Raw genomic sequence first — 21,825 nt, 5'->3', positions numbered from 1 at the left:
TTTTAATTTTTTTTTTTATTTTATTTTATTTCACCTTTATTTAACCATGGGTAAAACCAATTGAGAACAAGTTCTCATTTTACAACTGCGACCTGGCCAAGATAAAAGCAAAGCAGTGCGATAAAAACAACAACACAGTTACATATGGGGTTAAAAAACAAAACAAAGTCAAAAATACAACAGAAATACAATTAATATACAGTGTGCAAATTTAGCGGTTATGGAGGTAAGGCAATAAAATAGGCTATAGTGCAAAAATAATTGACATTTAGTATTAATCACTGGAATGATGTGCAAGAGATGATGTGCAAATAGAGATACTGGGGTACAAATGAGCAAAATAAATAACAATATAGGGATGAGGTAGTTGGGCATGGCTAATTTCAGATGGGCTGTGTACAGGTTGCAGTGATCGGTAAGGTGCTCTGACAACTGATGCTTAAAGTTAGTGAGGGAGATAAGTGTCTCCAGCTTCAGAGATTTTTGCAATTGTTCCAGTCATTGGCAGCAGAGAACTGGAAGGAATTGCGGCCAAAAGGAGGTGTTGGCTTTGGGGATGACCAGTGAGATATACCCCGCTGGAGCGCAGACTACGGGGTGGGTGTTGCTATGGTGACCAATGAGCTAAGATAAGGCAGATTTGCCTAGCAGTGATTTATAGATGGCCTGAGCCAGTGGGTTTGAACGACGAATATGTAGTGAGGACCAGCCAACAAGAGCGTACAGGTCACAGTGGTGGGTATTATATGGGGCTTTGGAGACAAAACGGATGGCACCTGTGATAGACAACATCCAATTTGCTGAGTAGAGTGTTGGAGGCTATTTTGTGCAAAATGACATCGCCGAAGTCAAGGATCGGTAGGATAGTCGGGGTTTACGAGGCATGTTTGGCAGCATGAGTGAAGGAGGCTTTGTTTTAAATAGGAAACCGATTCTAGATTTAACTTTGGATTGGAGATTCTTAATGTGAGTCTGGAAGGAGAGTTTACAGTCCAACCTCAGACACCTAGATATTTGTAGTTGTCCACATACTCTAGGTCAGGGACCCGTCTAGAGTAGTGATTCTAGTCGGGTGGCGGGTGCAACCCAACGTTCGGTTGAAGAGCATGCATTTAGTTTTACTAGTGTTTAAGAGCAGTTGGAGTACCTGAAGGAGTGTTGTATGGAATTGAAGCTTGTTTGGAGGTTTGTTACACATTGTGTCCAATGAAGGGCCAGATGCTCTATACAAACGGTGTCGTCTGCGTAGAGGTGGATCTGAAGTCACCAGCAGCAAGAGCGACAAGGTCATTGATATACACAGAGAAAAGAGTTGGCCCAAGAATTGAACCCGTGGCACCCCATAGAGACTGCCATGGTCAGACAACAGGCCCTCCGATTTGACACATTGAACTCTATCTGAGAAGTAGTTGGTGAACCAGGCGAGGCAGTCATTTGAGAAACCAAGGCTATTTAGTCTGCCAATAAGAATGCGGTGGTTATACAGGAGTGAAAGCCTTGGCCAGGGTCAATGAAAACGCTGCACAGTACCATCTATTATCGATCGCCGTTATAACTATCATTTAGGACCTTGAGCGTGGCTGGGGTGCACCCACTGACCAGCTCGGAAACCGGATTGCATAGCGGAGAAGGTACGGTGGGATTCGAAATGGTGGTGATCTGTTTGTTGCCACTTCTTTCAAAAACTTTTGGAAAGGCAGGGCAGGGGATGGATATGGGTCTGTAACAGTTTGGATCTAGAGTGTCACCCTTTTTGAAGCAGGGGGGATGACCGGCGGCAGCTTTCCAATCTCTGGGGATCTCAGACGTTATCGAAAGAGAGGTTGAACAGGCTAGTAATAGGGGGTTGCGACAATTTCGGGCTAGTTTTAGAAAAGAAAGGGTCCAGATTGTCTAGCCCAGATGATTTGTAGGGGTCCAGATTTTGCAACTCTTTTAGAACATCAGCTGGTCTGGATTTGTGTGAAGGAGAAGCGGGGGGCATGGGCAGTTGCAGCGGAGGGTGCAGAGCTGGTGGCCGGGGTAGTGGTAGCCAGGTGAAAGCATGGCCAGCCGTAGCAAAATGCTTGTTGAAATTCTCGATTATTGTAGATTTATCGGTGGTGATAGTGTTTCCTAGCCTCAGTGCAGTGGGCAGCTGGGAGAAGTGCTCTTATTTTCCATGGACTTTACAGTGTCCCAAAACTTTTTGGAGTTAGTGCTACAGTGCAAATTTCTGTTTGGAAAAAGGTTAAGCCTTTGCTTTCCTAACTGCTTGTATATTGGTTCCTAACTTCCCTGAAAAGTTGCTATATCACGGGGCTATTTGAATGCTAATGCAGTACGCCACAGATGTTTTTGTGCTGGTCAAGGGCAGTCAAGTCTGAGGAGAACCAGGGGCTATTTCTGTTCTTAGTTCTGTATTTTTTGAATGGGGCATGTCTATTTAAGATTGAGAGGAAATTACTTTTAAAGAACAACCAGGCATCCTCTACTGACGGAATGAGATCTATATCCATCCAGGATACCTGGGCCAGGTCAATTAGGAAGGCCTGCTCGCTGAAGTGTTTTTGGGAGCGTTTGGCAGTGATGAGGGTGGTCGTTTGACCGCCGGACCGGTTACGGACGCAGGCAATAGGCAGTGATCACTGAGATCCTGGTTGAAGACAGCGGAGGTGTATTTACGGGGTAAGTTAGTCAGGATGATATCTATGAGGGTACCCATGTTTACGGATTTAGGGTTGTACCTGGTAGGTTTGTTGATAATTTGTGTGAGATTGAGGGCAATCTAGTTTAGATTGTGGGATGGCCGGGGTGTTAAGCATATCCCAATTTAGGGTCACCAAGCAGTACGAACTCTGAGGATAGATGGGGGGCAATCAATTCACATATGGTGTCCAGGGCACAGCTGGGGGGTGAGGGGGTCTGTGGTCAAGCGGCAACAGTGAGAGAGATGTATTTCTGGAAAGGTGGATTTTTTAGAAGTAGAAGCTCAAACTGTTTGGGCACAGACCTGGATAGTATGATGGAGCTCTGCAGGCTATCTCTACAGTAGATTGCAACTCCACCCCTTTGGCAGTTCTATCTAGACGGAAAATGTTATAGTTGGGGATGGAAATTTCAGAATTTTTGGTGGCCTTCCTAAGCCAGGATTCAGACACTGCTAGAACATCAGGGTTGGCGGAGTGTGCTAACGCAGTGAATAACTCGAGCTTAGGAAGGAGGCTTCTGATATTTATGTGCAGAAAACCAAGACTTTTACAGTTACAGAAGTCAACAAATGATAGCTCCTGGGAGTAGGAGTGATGACTGGGGCTGCAGGGCCTGGTTAGCCTCTTCATCACCAGAGGAACAGAGGGAGGGACTAGAATAAGGATATGACTAAAGGCTTTAAGAACTGGTCTTCTAGTGCGTTGGGTACATAGAATAAAGGGGGCAGTTCTCCGGGCGTTGTAGAAAAGATTCAGGGCTTGATGTACAGAAAAGGATATGGAAGGATATGAGTACAGTTCAGGTAACCCTAAGCGTTGGGTAACAATGAAAGAGATAGCAGGTCATTGGAGGCATCGATTGAGCCGGTCTCTGCGTGTATGGGGGAGGAACAAAGGAACTATATGAGGCAGTTTGAGAGGGACTAGGGTTCTACATTGAAATTGTATAATAAGAACTAACCCCAAACAGCAATAGGCAAGGCATAATTGACATGGGAGAGAGGCATAAAGCAGTCACATGTGTTATTAGAAGAGCTAAGACACAACTGGAAATAGCGATAACGTTTGGGCTAAGACTAAACAGAATAAACAGGACAGAGTACCGTGTAAAGGAACAGTCCAGCAGGCATCAGCTGTGCAATCATAAGGTCAGTGAACAGCAATATGTGAGTCCCAGAGCAGTTCAAATTGGTGCTTCAGCACAGCTAGCAGGGAGCACGTTGTGGTTTCGTGTGCTAGCTGGGCCGGGGTGTGGCAGATGGATCTTCGTATCGCGCACGGGAAGCCTGTTGAAACCACATCAGACTATTTCGTCGGCAAACCAGTCGCTGTTGGATCGGGCGGGGCTCAGTGTCAACACTAGGAGGTCCCGTCCGGTTGACAGAGAGGTAGATAGCCGGAAATGGGCCTGAGGCTAGCTCAGCTAACTGGTGCTTACTATAGGGCAACTGGTAATCGGCCAACAACAGGTTGCTTAGCTAGCTAGCCTGGTTGTGAGATGATCCGGCGCTAGGGTCCAGTGATTCCGGCAGAAAGTCCAATAGCGCTGGGTCGATAGCACGCTGTGCAGACTGGCCCGATGTCCAGGCTAGCTAGAGCTGGCTGGTGGATAGTGAGGCCACGGACAATGGTGAAGAGCTAACGGTGACTAATAACAGGTAGCCACTATTTTCAGCTTACGGTTCTTGATGAAAGTTATAAAGAAATAATAGAATCCTTTCCACGTTGGGTGAGGCGGGTTGCAGGAAAGTATATTTAGTTAAAGAATGAAAGTAAAAAAATTGAGAAATATAGACAAAAAACAAGAAACGGGATATTTACACAGGACGAAAAATAAAAGCGACCGCACTGCTACGCCATCTTGGAAAACGTTTCAGTAACTATATTTAAAAAAAGGATATGTATATATGTATTTATGTGTATATATATATATATATATATATATATGCGAGAGAAAAAAACATATGGGGGATTGGAAGTGATGCAGACAATTACATTGATGGAAGTTACAATCTATCTGCAATATTAAACCTGATCTATCCCCCCCCAAAAAAAACAATTGTAGTGAGGAAAAAAGGGTTTTGGTTAAGAAGCCTTTATTTTTGCGGCATTGTCACTCCTTATCCCGGATGTATCAAAAACAAGTTACAAAATATATTGTTCAAAGGTTCACTAACAGAATGCTCTAATTAAAATTCAAGAAATATTGTGGCTAGGACCTTTTGTGGCTGCTTGCAGCTATATTGTTCCTCCCATTTTCTTTCTTTGAGGACATTCTTAACATGCTTCAGCAGATGAGCCTTAATGAATGTTCTACCACAGACTGAGCAGCCATGTTGTTTTACTCCTGGGTGAGTCTGAACATGTTCAGTTAGGTGTCTTTTCTGATAGAAGCTTTTTCAACAGCTACAATTATTTCACTCCTGTGTGAGTCAATAAATGCTTCTTTAGGGCCCCATTCTGACTGAATCTTTTCCCCACAATCTCTCCCCACAGTGAAACGGCTTCTCTCTCAGTGTGAGTCAGTGTATGCGTCTTTAGGGCCGACTTCTGCCTGAATCTTTTCCCGCCAGTCTCCACAGCTAAATGGTTTCTCTCACCTGTGTGAGTCAGTACATTATGCTTCCCCTAGGTCTCCCCTTCAGATAGAACCCTTTCCCACAGTCTCCACAGATAAATGATTTCACACCTGTGTGAGTCTGTATATGCATCTTTAGGGACCCCTTCAGAATGAAGCTCTTCCACAGTCTCCACAGCTAAATGGTTTCACTCCTGTGTGAGTCAGTTTATGGTATTTAAGGTCCCCTTCTGCCTGAATCTTTTCCCACAGTCACCACAGCTAAATGGTTTCTCTCCTGTGTGAGTCAGTATATGGTTCCCTAGGTGTTCCCTTCCTGACTGAAGCCTTTCCCCTGCAGTCACCACAGATAAATGATTTCTCTCCTGTGTGCAGTCTGTATATGTCTGTTTAGAGTAATCTTGTGATAAAACCTTTTCCCACAGTCACCACAGATAAATGGTTTCTCTCCTGTGTCGAGTCAGTATATGTCTGTTTAGAGTAATCTTGTGATAAAACCTTTCCCACAGTCACCACAGCTAAACGATTTCTCCCCAGAGTGAGTCCGTATATCTGCAGTTAGTTCCTGGCTCTGATAGAAGCTTTTCCCAGCACGTCACCACAACTAAATGGTTTCTCTCCCAGTGTGAGCCAGTTTGTGCACAGTTAGGTTCCCCTTAACACTGAAGCTTTTCCCGCAGTCACCACAGCTAAATGGTTTCTCTCCTGTGTGAATGCGTATATGGTTCCCTAGGTGTTCCTTCTGACTGAAGCTTTTCCCACAGTCACCACAGCGTAAACGGTTTCTCTCCAGTGTGAGCCAGTTTGTGCACAGTTAAGAGTCCACAATGGTGGGCTTTGTCCAAGTCCTACTGGATCACTGCTTATAGCTGAGCTTGTGGCTGGAGGCATTGTTTTGAATATCTGGAGGGTCACGAGGAATGTCGAGACTCTTTAAGTGGGTCACAGTCCCAAAAGGTTTGAGATCCACTGGTTTGGAGTCACTCTCTCTGTTCCCATAGTCTGTTCAGTCGTGGACTGATGGGTCCTCCGTGATCGCTTTCATTTTTCACACAGGGAGGAGGGAATTTGAACTCTGTCATATCAGCCTCTAACCCTTGAAGATGCTCTTCCTCCTGACTGATCCCGAGTTCCTCCTGTTCCTCTTTAATCTGTGTGGGCTCTGGGTCCTCCTGCCCCAGACTGGGGCTCCACTCCTGCTCACAGTGCTGCTGCTCAGGGGAAGCTCCTCTCCAGAGACAGCGAGAAAGGACTGGAGGAGTCTGGAGGGTAGGGAAGAGGAGGAACAGAGGTTACCTTTATACAGTCTTTAGACATGCCTGAGTGCACAATGCCATTTCAAAACGCTTGTTGTGATACAGACAATGATTTAATCATATATATGAATTGTTTATTGGTTCATTTAATTTTGTAGGCTATACATTCGCAGCTAAGCTGAATTGCTGTGTAGGCCTACATATAAAGAGAAAACATGGAGCAAACAATATTCAAATAAAAAATCTGTCTTAAATTGTTGAAATTGTGATCCTATTTGCATAAACAGTGTATTAATTGAGTAGAACTATAGCTATCTGTCAGTAGATCTACATACAAACCTTTTTCTGGCTACAAGATGAATTGGTCTAAGTCTATCTTAACCCCATTGAACACCACAGACATTTGGTAGAGAATGCCATGTCCCACCCTATTTTGATCCAATATTTGCCTTTCTCTGCATGCAGTAAGGCAAAAGACCTCTGTGTCATATATAAAAAAATATATATATTTAAAATATATATTTAAAAAAAAAAGAAGAATCACATTACTATCACAACAATCAACAATCAAAACAAACAAAAATACAAAAACTAAACAAATAACTTACAGCATATAGATAAATCAAACATGTGTAGTGTACCATAGAAAAGGGATCTCCAACCCTGTTCCTGGAGCGCTACCCTCCTGTAGGTTTTCACTCCAATCCCAGTTGTAACTAACCCGATTCATCTTATCAACCAGCTAATTATTACAATCAGGCGCTCTAGATTAGGGTTGGAGTGAAACCTACAGGATGGTAGCTCTCCAGGAACAGGGTTGGAGAGCCCTGCCATAGAATAACACCTCCATTTAAATATACCAACACACCATTCTCAACTCACACACAACAATCATCACATCTATAATGACTATGTATTTTATCCACAGGGTATATTACGTACCGGGTTTGAGTAGTTAGCGAGGTAACTTTGGTCAACTCTGAGTTCAACTCGGGATAACCGGTCATACGAAAGTGGCTCACCTTTTAGCCAGGTAAATTTATATGGCAACGAATCCTTCAGAACTAACCTGAACTACCTCCATTTATCCTGTGTGTCTGAGCCACGAGTTGAGGACCAATGAAATCAGATACCCTCCCTCTCGCAAAGAATGAGTGAGGAATTGAGGAAGACCGATTAAATATGTTATTAATAAAATGTATTTTTGTGTGTAAAAAAAAATGGTAATCTTAAAACACCTATCACATGACACATTTAGTAATGACAGCATTTGCTTTCCAAACTACATTTTTCACGCAATTTCATTTTACAATTTGCAAAAGGCAAACTGACAGCTTCAAACAACCATAGACACATAATCCATAGATGTCATCTTCCATTCAAGTAAAGACTGGCAGCCATTGCAAGTGTACCCATGAGTTTAAAGGTGCACTATGCAGAAATCACTCCGCCATTTCCTGGTTGCTAAAATTCTAATAGTTCGCCTAATTTAAGTTTATGTGACAAAACAAGCAAGTATAGTGTAGAGAATAATTGTACCATCTAAACCACTGTGAAATATATTTTCCATAACCAAAAATATTGTATTTTCAGCTGGTGTACAAAACCGAAAGTAAGATGCAAAAAAGAAACTTTAGAACAGGAAGCATAGAAATAGCGCACATAGAACAGATCTACCGCTTCTTAGACTTGTTTTCAAATGAGAATGACAGATTCATTACTAACACTTCTATGTGAATTTGGTCAGTTTGCCCAAAAAGTAACATATTGCAGCTTTAACAGTCAAATTACCAGGGTTACAGGTTCCAAAACCCTTCTATGGATTATATATCTATGGCCACAATGCAACAAGCTGTTCCACAGATAGGAGTGGGAAAAAGGTGCTAGTGTGTGCAATGATTAGCACACCAAAATATGTAATTAACGATAAGTAATAAAATAAAGACGGCAATTCTAAAAGCCTATTTCACACCACAGCCTGCTGAATTTGCAAGGTTACTTTTCTTTCATTTTGATTTCGGCACAAATTAAAATGTGGCACTGACTCGCCCATGGATTGATGTTTCAGCATTGTCTCATTGAAGAGTTCGGTGTTTGACTAGCCATGTGCGACATGCACATGCAGTTACAAGCCTGCTAGAGTTAGCGGCAGGCGGATGAGCAATATCCACCATCATAGTAGGATAAACAGCGCCAGATTAAGCAATCATAGGCCCCTGGGCTTTGTTTTTTTCCACAGAGTTGCATTATTTTCCAGAGAGTGCATAGCCCCTTGTTGATTGTCCTTACAAATATTGCACAATCTGGCTATGACAAAAAAAAGCCCCGAAGTACATCCATTGCAGTACACTATATATATAAAAATGTGGACACCCCTTCAAATTAGTGGTTTCGGCTACTTCAGCCACAGCCTTTGCTGACAGTTGTATAAAATCGAGCACAGAGCCATACAATCTCCATAGACAAACATTGGCAGTAGAATGGCCTTACTGAAGAGCTCAGTGACTTTCAACGTGGCACCGTCATAGGATGCCACCTTTCCAACAAATCAGTTGGTCAAAACCTGAATGCTGATTGGTTAAAACCGCATTCCAGCCGGTGTCTATTCCACAAGTTACCACCGGCTAAATCTATGATGTTAAAATGCCTATTTACTCTGTTCCATCTGACTGCGTAATCCACTGTCTCCATCAGCCCAGCCAAGCAATTTATAAACTTGATCTCCACTATAAAAGCATCTAGAAATGATCTCGCATTTCTTTTAGACTAACATTTAGTTTTCAACAGTGGAGATTTGTATAATCCTTGCAGTCTGTCTTTCCGACATTTGCCACATTGTTTCAATATTCAAATTCGAATCTCCACATTTTGTTAGGTTACAGCATGGTGGTGGCAGCATCATACTGTGGGGATGTTTTTCAGCGGCAGGGACTGGGAGACAAGTCAGGATCGAGGCAAAGATGAACGGAGCAAACTACAGAGAGATCCTTGATGAAAACCTGCTCCAGAGCACTCAGGACCTCAGACTGGGGCGAAGGTTCACCTTCCAAAAGGACAACGACCCTAAGCACACAGCAAGACAACGCAGGAGTGTATATATACTTTTTTTTTGCTGCCTCTTGGACCCCCCCATGGGCCTGGGCCCAGGGTCCTGTGGATGAAGCCTGAGCTGGAATGTGAAGCTAACTGAAGCTGATTAGCTTTAGAAAACCCTGAGTAGATCTAGCTTGCTGCGCATGATACCCCTCAGGGATCCCAAGTAGGGCTGTTGCGGTGACCAGCAGTCATAATAATAATAACAATAATAATAATAATAATAATAATAATAATATGCCATTTAGCAGACGCTTTATCCAAAGCGACTTACAGTCATGCGTGCATACATTTTTGTGTATGGGTGGTCCCAGGGATCGAACCCACTACCTTGGCGTTACAAGCGCCGTGCTCTACCAGCTGAGCTACAGCTCATGAGTCATGATCCTAGTAAAATTCCCACATGACCATTGAGTGACATAAACTCAATGGTTGTGAGTTCGAATCTCATCACGGACAACTTTAGCATTTGACCTAATTAGCAACTTTTCAAATGCTTACTACTTTTTAGCTACTTTCCAACTACTTAGCAAACCCTTCCCCTAACCTAAACCCTTTTAGCTAACCTTAACCCTTTAACCTAATTCCTAACCCCTAGCCTAGCTAACGTTAGCCAGCTAGCTAACGTTATTAGCCACCTTTTATTTCAAATTTGTAACATATTGTACGTTTTTTGCAAATTTGTAACATAGCTTCCGAATTGTAATTCGTAACATATCATACTAAATGGAGTTTCTCGGATTTATGTACAGAATAATACGAAATGCTCTGAGACCAGGTTGCAGCAACTCTGGACATGTGTTGGTAGTACCCAACTCCCTAACTACCATCAGGTTGCTAATAGCCTGGTACTCAGGGCTCTATTGTCCCTCTAACCACGCTGACATCAATGCAAGGGCGCAACTTTCACTGGGGACGGGGGGCACATGACCCCCCCACATTCTAAAAATGTTTGTCCCCCCCAGTTTTATAATTGCTCTGTGATACAAAACGCGGCACCGGTGTGCTTTAGGACCGTGTGGATGCCTCCGAGCGGTCGGGTAGGCTGTATTCCGGTTTTAGCCGGCTGGATTTAGGACCGCATTGGACACCACAGAGCATGCGGACAGGCTGCGTGAAGGCAAAGCTTCTGAAAGGCTGGCTTATAGGACCAGCACAGGAGAGATGATCAGGTGCAGCTGCTGTCTGTGTTGCCTTTTTCTCCGAGTTGTAAAAGCAAGCAGAGCAGAAACTGGCTACTCTTTAGTTGACTGATCTAGCTGGCAAGGTAACTGCTGTTTGGCAGAACATTTTTATTTATTCCCAGTGCTGAGCTAGTAGTTTAACTGACATGTTATGTTAGCCAATGTTTCATCCCCTCTCGACTGAAGTTAATGAACTACTAGCAGCTAGTTAGCTAGCTAGTAGCTACCACAGCCAGTTCGGCTCTAGCTAGCCTCTAGCTATCTGTCAGGTAGCAGTATCTAACAGCTGTTGTGAGTATGGAAATGTTTTATAGCCTTTGTTTCGTCCCGTTTCAATAGAAGTACATTTGATGATGTACCGTTAGCTAGAGCTAGCCAAAAGTTGGCTAACGTTAGCTAGCGCACTAACTTTAGCTATTATTTTTGCCTCAATCACACTAGACCTGAATCAAACGATTTAACCAGCGTTTTCTTCAATGTAATGTGAGTTTTTATTAGTCAGTATAGCAACGTAACGTTATTGATCTGTCAGTTTCCCTAGCTAATTCCCTACTTTTCACACTGACACGTTATAAACAGCTCTACCGGCTTCAATGTCATGGTACACAGTCAGTACACAACACTATACTCATCATGTCTTAGCAGGATCAGATGGGGACAGGTGTCCCAGCAGGGTCAGACAGCCAGGGAAGACCAGTCTACGGAGCTCAGGTGAATTTTGCATTATAACAATCAGTGAATGGATACAAAGTTCCATCTAGGCTACAGTCTGGGATCTGGGAATAATGGTCATTTCCATTATTGAACCATTGATTCTATTCTTGGATAATATAATGTATAAATGTACACCAAGGTAATTATTTGTCATGCCTCATCTGAGCAGGATCAGATGGTGACAGGGGGTCTCATCAGGGTCAGGCAGCCAGGAAGTCTGTGAGGTGAACTTTTGCAGATACAACACTTTATTCTCTCAGTGCAGCAAACACTGGACAAGCAAGAAGCTTCAAAAGATTGAAACTATTTTTAAGGCAGTCTGACAAATCTCTAAAGTTGATTTCCAAACTGTATCAAAGGGTTGACAGTGGCTTTTCCCGATGACACAAAACATGTCAAACAATATGATAACAGTATGTTAGAATGCCCAGTCATGTTTATATAATCTCAGAGATAAATTACAGCAGTTTAAGACCATCCATAAAACATACTATATGCCAGTTAAACTGATTATCATGCACTCAGAAATGTCTTTTTTTTTTTTACATTCTTCTGCTGGAGGTGTAAAACATAAAAGGGGATATACACTGTGTGCACAATTATTAGGCAAGTTGTATGTTTGAGGATTACTTTTATTATTGGACAACTACAGTGCTCTCAGTCAATCCAAAATGTTAATAAACCTCAAACCTGAATATTTAAGAAAGTAAAAGTGAGGATTTGGCTTTCTTTGGAGAATATCTATGTGTGCACAATTATTGGGCAACTATTAGTGTGCAGAATTATTATGCAACTAAATGAAAACGAAAAGTTCCCATCTCACTTGTTTTATTTTCATCTGTTAAAGTGAGAATAATAAATAAACAACTCAACATTTACAAATAAACATTTCTGACATAAAAAAGTATAATAATCTGTGACCAATATAGCCACCCTTCTTTTCAATAACAGTTATAAGCCTTCCATCCATGGAGTCTGTCAATTTCTTGATCTGTTGACAATCAACTTTTTGTGCAGCAGCAACCACAGCCTCCCAGACACTGGTCAGAGAAGTGTACTGTTTTCCTTCACCGTAAATCGACCGTTTAAGAAGGGACCACAAGTTCTCAATAGGGTTTAGGTCAGGTGAGGAAGGGGGCCATGTCATTATTCTTTCATCTTTAAGGCCTTTACTGGTTAGCCACGCAGTGGAGTACTTCGATGCATGCGATGGAGCATTGTCCTGCATAAAAATCATGGTCTTCTTGAAAGATGCAGACTTTTTCCTGTACCACTGCTTGAAGAAAAAAAAAACTGGCAGTAGGTTTGGGAGTTGAGTTTGAGTCTATCTTCAACCTGAAAAGGTCCAACTAGCTCATCTTTAATAATACCAGCCCATACCAGTACCCCACCTCCACCTTGCTAGTGTCTGAGTCGAAGTGGAGCTCCGTGCCCGTTACTGATCCAGCCACGGGCCCATCCATCTGGTCCGTCAAGAGTCACTCATCTCATCAGTCCATAAAACCTTTGAAAAATCTGTCTTCAGATATTTCTTGGCCCAGTCTTGACGTTTCAACTTATGTGTCTTGTTCAGTGGTGGTCGGGTTTCAGCCTTCCTTACCTTGGCGATGTCTCTGAGCACTGAACACCTTGTACTTCTGGGCACTCCAGGTAGGTTGCAGTTCTGGAATTTGACAGCACTGGAGGATAATGGGTTCCTGGTAGCTTCACGTTTGATTCTTCTCAAATCTTTGGCAGTTAATTTGGGTATTTTTTTCTCTCAACACGGTTCTTGCGACCCTGTTGACTATTTGCAACAAAACATTTGATGGTTCTGTGATCACGCCCCAATATCTTAGCAATTTCAAGAGTGCTGCATCCCTCTGAAATACTTTTTGACTTTTCAGAGTCAGTTAAATCTATTTTTTGGCCCATTTTGCCTGAGGAAAAGAAGCTGCCTAATAATTATACACACCTTGATATAGGGTGTTGAGCTCCTTAGGCCACACCCTCCCTCATTACACAAATACACGTCACCTGATATGCTTCAATCCAATAAGCATTCCAGTTTATACAGCTTGGGAGTTGGGAAATATGCATAATAATGATGATATGGTCAAAATACTGACTTGCCTAATAATTGTGCACACAGTGTATTTGCATATGTTATAGTATTGTGAAGGCTGGCAGAATTATGTCAAAGAGTTTGCTTTATCTCAGCAGGTCTACAGATTCTCCCTGTTTTTGTTTGCTTGGAAACGCTGATACTGCAGACTTATCAGAAAAAACTGTGTAACCTAGCATTTACAGCAGCTAAGAAATGCATTGCCATTAATTGGAAGGTTCGTTATCCTCCCACAATGTCACAATGGATGGCAAAATGCCAAGTTATGTATAACTAGATTTGATTTATTACAAGATTAAGGGTATACTGTGCAACTTTCATAAGGTCTGGATTTCTTATATGGAATACTGTACGAGACTACAGCTGAGTGGGGTGTGTTCGGTTGTAAAAAAAAGTAACTCTACAATACTATTAGGCCTATGATATTAATTATATGGTGGATGTACTGTTTCTGTGTGTTAATGTGTCGGAGGTGAATGTGTGTTTTTATTAAACTTTTTATTTCCAAACATTTCCAGAGACATCATTTTAAAAAAATAAGATGGGAAGGAAGTTGTTTTGTGGAGAGAGTTTAGTTATTGACAAGACTGGTGGGGGTACTTTATTTGTAAGAGTTGTTCATTTGTTAGGCTATTGGTTAAAGGTGCAACACAATATTGATTATTGAAATATAATTGATATAGTTTAGTTCTTATCAATCACTTAGACATATTTAATAACGGTCTCTTACCTAGCTTGATGACTGTCGGCATTTTGCTTACTTTTTGTTGTACTAAATAGAGACGGCTAGAAAGGCCACGGTCATATTAGATTGTGTAGAAATTCAAGAATTATCTTTAGATACCCAAAAAGTGGGAGGACCTCAGATCCCCACAAAGTTATGCCCCCCACTTCTAAAACCAAAGTTGCGCCTCTGCATCAATGCAAATGCAATCGAAAAACACATAATCAAAACAGTATCGCGCTTTTCAAAAAACTCACCTCACAGTGATTCTTCAATTGAAGAAAGAAGTTCAACAGATTGAAACTAAGTGGAAAACATGGTCGTTGTGGATGTTGTTTTATAGCCTAACAACGAAATGCACAGTGCAGGTAGCTTAGTGGTTAAGAGCGTTGTGCCAGTAACCGAAAAGTCGCTGGTTCTAATCCCCGAGCTGACTAGGTGAAACATTTGTCCGATGTGCCCTTGAGCAAAGGCACTTAAACCTAATTGCTCCTGTAAGTCTCTGCTAAATGACAAAAATGTAATGCATTCTAAGCATCATATAGAACGGTTTTCATGATCTATCTGGCTTTAACCCCGCGGAAATCGACTGTGCCACAAAAGCATGCTCCAGTGGCTGAGTCGATATCTGTGCTTATAAACCAGGATCGCTACAATAATACAAATTATTGTTCACAAAAAAAACATACGAACCTATTCTACATAGTTGTATCTCTGGTGTGAACCGCAGCAGTCTCCGTAGCCGATCATTCTCCTCCTGGTACTCCGCTACAGCTTTCTCAACTGCCTCGAAAATCTCCACAGCAGCAGACGTTGTTAAACGCTCATTTAAAAACACACGCAACAACTGTAGTTTAGACATTTTTCAGTGGATCGAGAGTTGGGTAGCCTATTCAGGTCAGTATGTAAATAATATTTGCTTCAGTCAGTGTGTCTTTCTTTTGTCTACACAAGGAATGCAAAATCGAAAGTCGCCTCCTACTTCGGAGGAAGGGCTATGGTTAGCTTGAAGTCTCGCGATAGTTCCTTGGTGAACGTATCATGGCGGCATGTTGTGTTTACAAATTCGCTGCATGACTTCGTGACTGCTGCTATCCAAGTCCAGTGTGCATGATACGTTATTGTCATTCGAATACCCAATTTGAGTAAAGAAGAGTTTCGACTTTGCCGAAGAGGCTGTGAAACCTAATAGAGAAACCGCGAGACAGACCAAACAGGTAGCTAACTAACGTTAGCATCGCTAGCTGTCCATCTGTAACTAATGTAGCTAGTTAGCTAATTGCTAAACTAGCCGCAATTTAACGAGCCCAGCATTGAATATCATTCGAACAAGACTGATGGTATAATTTTGTCGATATTGTGATGGAGTGCTGAATGATTGGTGATATGTTCATGTTAGCTACCTAGATTGGTTTTATTTTACGTGTTTCAATGATGTAGTGTGTTCGCATTCAATGTATCCCTTCCATCCCTTCTACCCCTCCAGTGTCCCGTGGGTGCTGTGATGACCACACCCTCCCCCAGACTGAGACATCTACAGTGCAGGAAGAAGCACCCACCACACAAACGTCTGACACAGGCAGACCACGAGGGAGCCAGGATATACAACTAAGCACTGTGACACCAGGGGAAAGAAGATTTGAGAGGAAGCATTGAAGGATAGGACGAAAGAGTGATCGAGAGAGCGATGTCTGGTCCAGTAGAGAGGGGTGAAAGTGGGGGTGTGGCAGGCGTTGGGCGGGAGGCGGAAAGCGAGCCTCCTCAATCAGCTCTACCTCTATCCCAGGGTGAGAGCTTGGAACTGGGGGAGAATAAAGAAGAAGAGGCCCCTCCAGCGGCTAAGCAGCCCAGGCTCAGTGGAGAGGGTTGGGGCTGAGTCTCAGCCTGGACCCCCCTGATACACATGGAGGACCCATAGAACAGGCAGGAGTGGGGCAGGAAGACTTGGCTGTACTGACCCATAATGGAGGTAAAGTATTTAGTTACCAGTTGTTGTATTTCAATAAAAGCTACTTTCACTAGTATGCATCTATCTCTAAATATTCTAAGTCAATGCTGATCATATGTGTGATTCACATTCCTTGTAAAAATAAAAGCCAGAAGACAGGGAACACAGCCTCGATCTTGACTTAATGGTATAATAGTATTTAACTCATAATGTTTATCCATATCTCTTACAGAGGCCACCCAGCCAGGTGAGATGGAAGGAGGAGAAGAAGACGTGGGAGCCAAAGAAGTAGAATGCCATGAGAATGGGAGGTCCTCGTGAGGATCATGCCACGAGAGAGGGAGGAGAGGAGAAGGTGGAAGAGGGGGAACAGGAGAGCTCAGCTGAAACCCCCAGTGAAGGACAAAAGTATGTGAAGCATTTTAGGATTATTCTAGGTAAATAATTTAGAAACTAATAAATTAAGCACACAGAGATTTGAGGTTTGAAGAGACATTTCAGCTGTGTTATTTGGATGCCCAAACCTTTAAATTATCCGTCCATTGTTTTGTTTGTCCTTATCTATGTATTTCTCATGTACTGCGGCCTACTCTTATCCCCCCTCTCTATCTGCAGCCTGGGTCTCGATTTCAGCCAGGAACCCCCAGATGCTGACTGGTTCCTGGGCTGAGTACTCCAGCCTCCTGAGAACTACCTCAAGGGCTGCAAATGGTAACTGATTACATGGCTTTAGCATCAATTTTGCTTTAAAGGCTATAAAACAGGGTATCTGAAGAAGTAACTCTTTGTTAATTCTCCAGGGCCCCAGACGGCTTAGTGCATCCTGACCAACAGTGCAGACAACGTGCTTGCGTGTCTACAACCTCCCCCTGAGATCTACAGTTACAACTGGGACCTGCTCACTGAGATGGTGAGGCTCCAGGGATTTAATTCACTAGAAAGGGAACGAAACGGGGAGGGATCTACCTGAATTTGTCCAATAGAAACGCTTGTTTTCGTTGCAAATTGTTTTCTGTTGCAAAACTTTTTGCTTAATGAATACACCACAGGGTAACTGACTAAAACGGCTAGGGTTCCCCTTGGAGATCAACACAGTATTTGTGTCATGTCTCCCCTTCCCTCCAGAGTCCAGTGCTGAAGATGGCAGAAGGGGACACCATCTATGACTACTGCTGGTACCCCAAGATGAGCTCCCTGGATCCTGACTCCTGCTTGTGAGTTCAATCAATCAAACGTTATTCATAAAGCCCTTTTTACGTCAACAGTTGTTACAAAGTGCTTTAAAAAATGGAATCCGCTGTAGGGGTAACAGCGCCACTGTCCGTCCCACTTCCGTTGTTTTGTTTTTTGTTGACGAAGCAGAGATGGGGAACGTCGCGCATCGTGGTAAAAAAATAATCTGTACATATGCTGCTGTTCTATCACACGTGCAATGATGTCTGAGGGGGAAAAAACAGTGTTTGCAGTAACTTCTTTGTTGTAATATTGCAAACGGCCGTGGCAGTTTCACCATTTTAAAGCTGTGATACGTGATGGGTGTAACAGTGCCACTGGCCGCCCCAGGCGCATTTGTTATTGTTTTTGTTTTGAGGTAATGAACATCCAGCATGTAGTACATACTCTGCTGTTCTATCGCGTATGCAATGATGTGCATTGATGTCCGAGGGGGGGAAAAACGGTGTTCGTTGTTTGAAATAACGTCTTTGTTGTTGCAATATCGATAACGGACGTGGCAGTTTCATCGCTATGGAGTCCAGCTTTAATGATTCCAGCTTTAAAGGGAAACTTCAAAATTGTTCCACTTTGTATTAATCATCTCCAGCACCACCCCAACATCAACATATGTGAAAATGGTTTTATTGTTTAAAAAGATAGAGGAAGATAAGTGTTTCCAATTTTTCTTTATTTGTACTATTTTCTTAATTGTAGAATAATAATGAAGACATCATAACTATGAAATAAGGCATATGGAATCATGTAGTAACCCAAAAAGTGTTAATCAAATCTAAATATATTTTATATTTGAGATTCTTCAAAGTAGCCACCCTTTGCCTTGATGACAGCTTTGCACACTGTTGGCATTCTCACAACCAGCTTCATGAGGTAGTCACCTGGAATGCATTTCAATTAACAGGTGTGCCTTATTAAAAGTTAATTAGTGGAATTTCTTTCCTTCTTAATGCATTTGAGCCAATCAGTTGTATTGTGACAATGTAGGAGTGGTATTTGGTAAAAGACCAAGTCCATATTATGGCAAGAACAGCTCAAATAAGCAAGAGAAACAACAGTCCATCATTACTTTAAGACATGAAGGTCAGTCAAATTTCAAGAACTTTGAAGGTTTCTTAAAGTGCAGTCGCAAAAACCATCAAAGCGCTGTGATGAAACTGGCTCTCATGAGGACCGCTACAGGAAAGTAAGACCCAGAGTTACCTCTGCTGCATAGGATAAGTTCATTAGAGTTAACTGCACCTCAGATTGCAGCCCAAATAAATGCTTCACAGAGTTCAAGTAACAGACACATCTCAACATCAACTGGTCAGAGGAGACTCGTGAATCAGGCCTTCATGGTCGAATTGCTGCAAAGAAATCACTACTAAAGGACACCAATAAGAAGAAGAGACTTGCTTGGGCCAAGAAACACGAGCAATGGACATTAGACCGGTGGAAATCTGTCCTTTGGTCTGATGAGGTCCAAGAGATTTTTGGTTCCAACCGCCGCAGAGTAGGTGAACGGATGATCTCCGCATGTGTGGTTCCCACCGTGAAGCATGGAGGAGGAGGTGTGGGGGTGCTTTGCTGGTGACACTGTCTGTGATTTATTTAGAATTCAAGGCACACTTCACCAGCATGGCTACCACAGCATTCTGCAGCGATACGCCATCAATCTGGGTTGCGCTTTAGTGGGACTATCATTTGTTTTTCAACAGGACAACGACCAAGGAGAGTGATGGAGTGCTGCATCAGATGACCTGGCCTCCACAATCCCCCGACCTCAACCCAATTGAGATGGTTTGGGATGAGTTGGACCGCAGAGTGAAGGAAAAGCAGTCAACAAGTGCTCAGCATATGTGGGAACTCCTTCAATACTGTTGGAAAAGCATTCCTCATAATGCTGGTTGAGAGAATGCCAGGGAAGTGTGCGAAGCTGTCATTAAGGCAAAGGGGTGGCTACTTTTAAGAATCTCAAATATAAAATATATTTTGATTTGTTTAACACTTTTTTTGGTTACTACATGATTCCGTATGTGTTATTTCATAGTTTTGATGTCTTCGCTATTATTCTACAATGCAGAAAATAGTACAAATAAAGAAAAATCCTTGAATGAGTAGGTGTGTCCAAACTTTTGACTGGTACTGTAGATTTCTCACTCATCTACACACAATACCCCATAAAGTATGAAAAATGTATTGTGATGTCACGAGAGGCTGTGTCCTGGAGGGACGTTACATCCCCCTGAGATGGCTGCAAACCCAGACAGCTATGGCTCCATCTGCTGGTATGGTCGGGAACTCCAACCCTCTATGGCCAATCTTCCCACGCAGCTGAAACCAATCAGGAACGGATGAGCTGAAGGTTTGTTGAAGGGAAGAGACACGGTCTCGAAGCTGGGCTCTCTGGAGGACAAGAGTGCTGCACGTCCACTTCCATGGGGAATATAAGGATTTGGAGATACTTACCTTTGGGAAATACTCACCTTTGGATATATGCACCTGTGGAAATACGTGTGGGACATTTGGAAGGACGTTTTGCTGGGTTGGCCACTAGCTGCAACGTGGAATACAGTAAGACTGGGGAAAAGTTATTTGAGCGAGGAGAGTTATGATTTTGGATGTGGAAGAGACATCCCTGAACTGTTAACCCTTAAAGAGCCACCAGAGAACAGAATTGTGTTATACTTTCGTTAGTTTCCCAAGACCTTTAATAAAATCCTTGTTTTGGTTGAACCTGGTCTCCTTGCACTACTTGAGCAATCCGCTGAAAGCTGTGTAGCCTCTCGTGACATCACAGATGGTGGAGAATACGGGCACGCTCAGCGTTAATAGTGCATGTCAGAGGAGGATATCGAAGGTTTGATCACCCAGTTTTCCAAGTTGGCCGTAGGCTCCCGCCGACTGAAATGGAGGACATATTGAAAGCCCCTTGTTGCTGGCCAGCACGCCCAGATGCAAGTAAACGTGGCTCTCTTGGAGGAGCAAAGAAAGCCAACCTTCTGAAGGCAGAGGAATTGCAGTTGCAGAGACAGAGGGTGGTCCAAAATACCCGCCCAATAAAGGCAAGTGACTTATATCTAAGATGGGAGCTACCGATGACATTGAGGCATACCTGCATGCATTTGAGGCCACGGCCACTAGGGAAGCCTGGCCCGAAGCAACAGTGGGTTGTCTGTTAGCCCCTTTCTAACCGGGGAACGCTGAATGCTGTCCGGGACCTGGGCCCTGACCAGGTTACTGACTATGATGCCCTGAAGTCTGAGATCCTCAGCAGATATGGACTCACAAGTTTGGTATGGCCCAGCGCTTTCACAGCTGGACCTTCCAACCAGACCAACTCCTCGGGCGCAGATGCATGAACTTGTCCGAATCGCGAAGGAAATGGCTGGATCCGCAGAGGAATACAGCAGCGCGGTGGTGGAGGGCCGTTGTGGTGGATCGTTACCTCACGCGCCCTGCCTTATGAGGCAAAACGGTTCATCAGTCAACAGGCCTTGACCACGGCTGATCTGACCGTGGAAGCTGTGGAAAAGTACCAGGCCACAGCGGAGATGCTGAATGCTTCCCGAAAAAGACCCCAGGAGGGCGGCCCCACCACAAATGGGAAGAACCCGTCCCAAAGGACCCCAAGGTCCCGAACCCAGCCACGTCAGGACTTATCCCGGCTCAGGGGGCCAGAAACCAGGCGGGTCCAAGAAGAGTACACCAGGAGGGGGAAACTCGACAGTGTTACCGGTGTGGGGAGATGGGACATATCTCCTGGCAGTGTGGGAAACCAGCCGATGAACCTATGCCCACTGCGGAGTCCTCCCAGCTCAGCACCCACACACCGTTTTGCCTCGCTCTTGGGAGTCGAGATGGCGGCCCAGATCGACCCCCCCACCTGCCCGGTAACTGTGAATCCTGATGTGGAGGCCTTGCTGGATTCTGGTAGCTGGGCCACCCCTGGTGCGTAAGGGGATTTGGTGGGCCCAACGTGTCTGACCCCCGGGAAAAGTCCTCCCAGTTTCCTGTGTCCATGGGGACACCAGAGAATACCCCATTACTGAACTTACAATGACCAGCCCACGGGGAACCATACACACGACGGCGGGGGGTGGTTGATTCCCTCCCCGTCCCTGTCCTAATTGGACTGAGACTGCCCAGCCTTTACCCACTCTGGAGAGAGTCTCAGGAGAGGATAACCCCGAGTACCTCGGAAACGGAGAGGCAAGACTCATCCTGGGAAGGCTCGGTGCAATCCTCCGAGTTACTCACTCCCGCCCGGCTCTTGATAGGGATGGCAGGTGCCCAGACCGACACAGAGCGGAGCTACAGAA

At 43.7% G+C, this 21,825-nt stretch overlaps 1 long non-coding RNA gene across 1 annotated transcript; it reads left to right on the top strand.

The window, feature by feature from the left end:
• Positions 1-17,156: 17,156 nt before the first annotated feature.
• On the top strand, positions 17,157-19,258 carry LOC123490761. Its single transcript, XR_006661039.1, has 3 exons — positions 17,157-17,201; positions 17,417-17,505; positions 19,222-19,258. It is a non-coding gene; the product is annotated as an uncharacterized LOC123490761 (long non-coding RNA).
• The last annotated feature ends 2,567 nt before the right edge of the window (positions 19,259-21,825 follow it).

This window comes from Coregonus clupeaformis, unplaced genomic scaffold (assembly GCF_020615455.1).
Source record: "Coregonus clupeaformis isolate EN_2021a unplaced genomic scaffold, ASM2061545v1 scaf4663, whole genome shotgun sequence".
Taxonomy (NCBI): Eukaryota; Metazoa; Chordata; class Actinopteri; order Salmoniformes; family Salmonidae; genus Coregonus; species Coregonus clupeaformis.
This window is presented reverse-complemented; position numbering and strand designations above follow the sequence as displayed.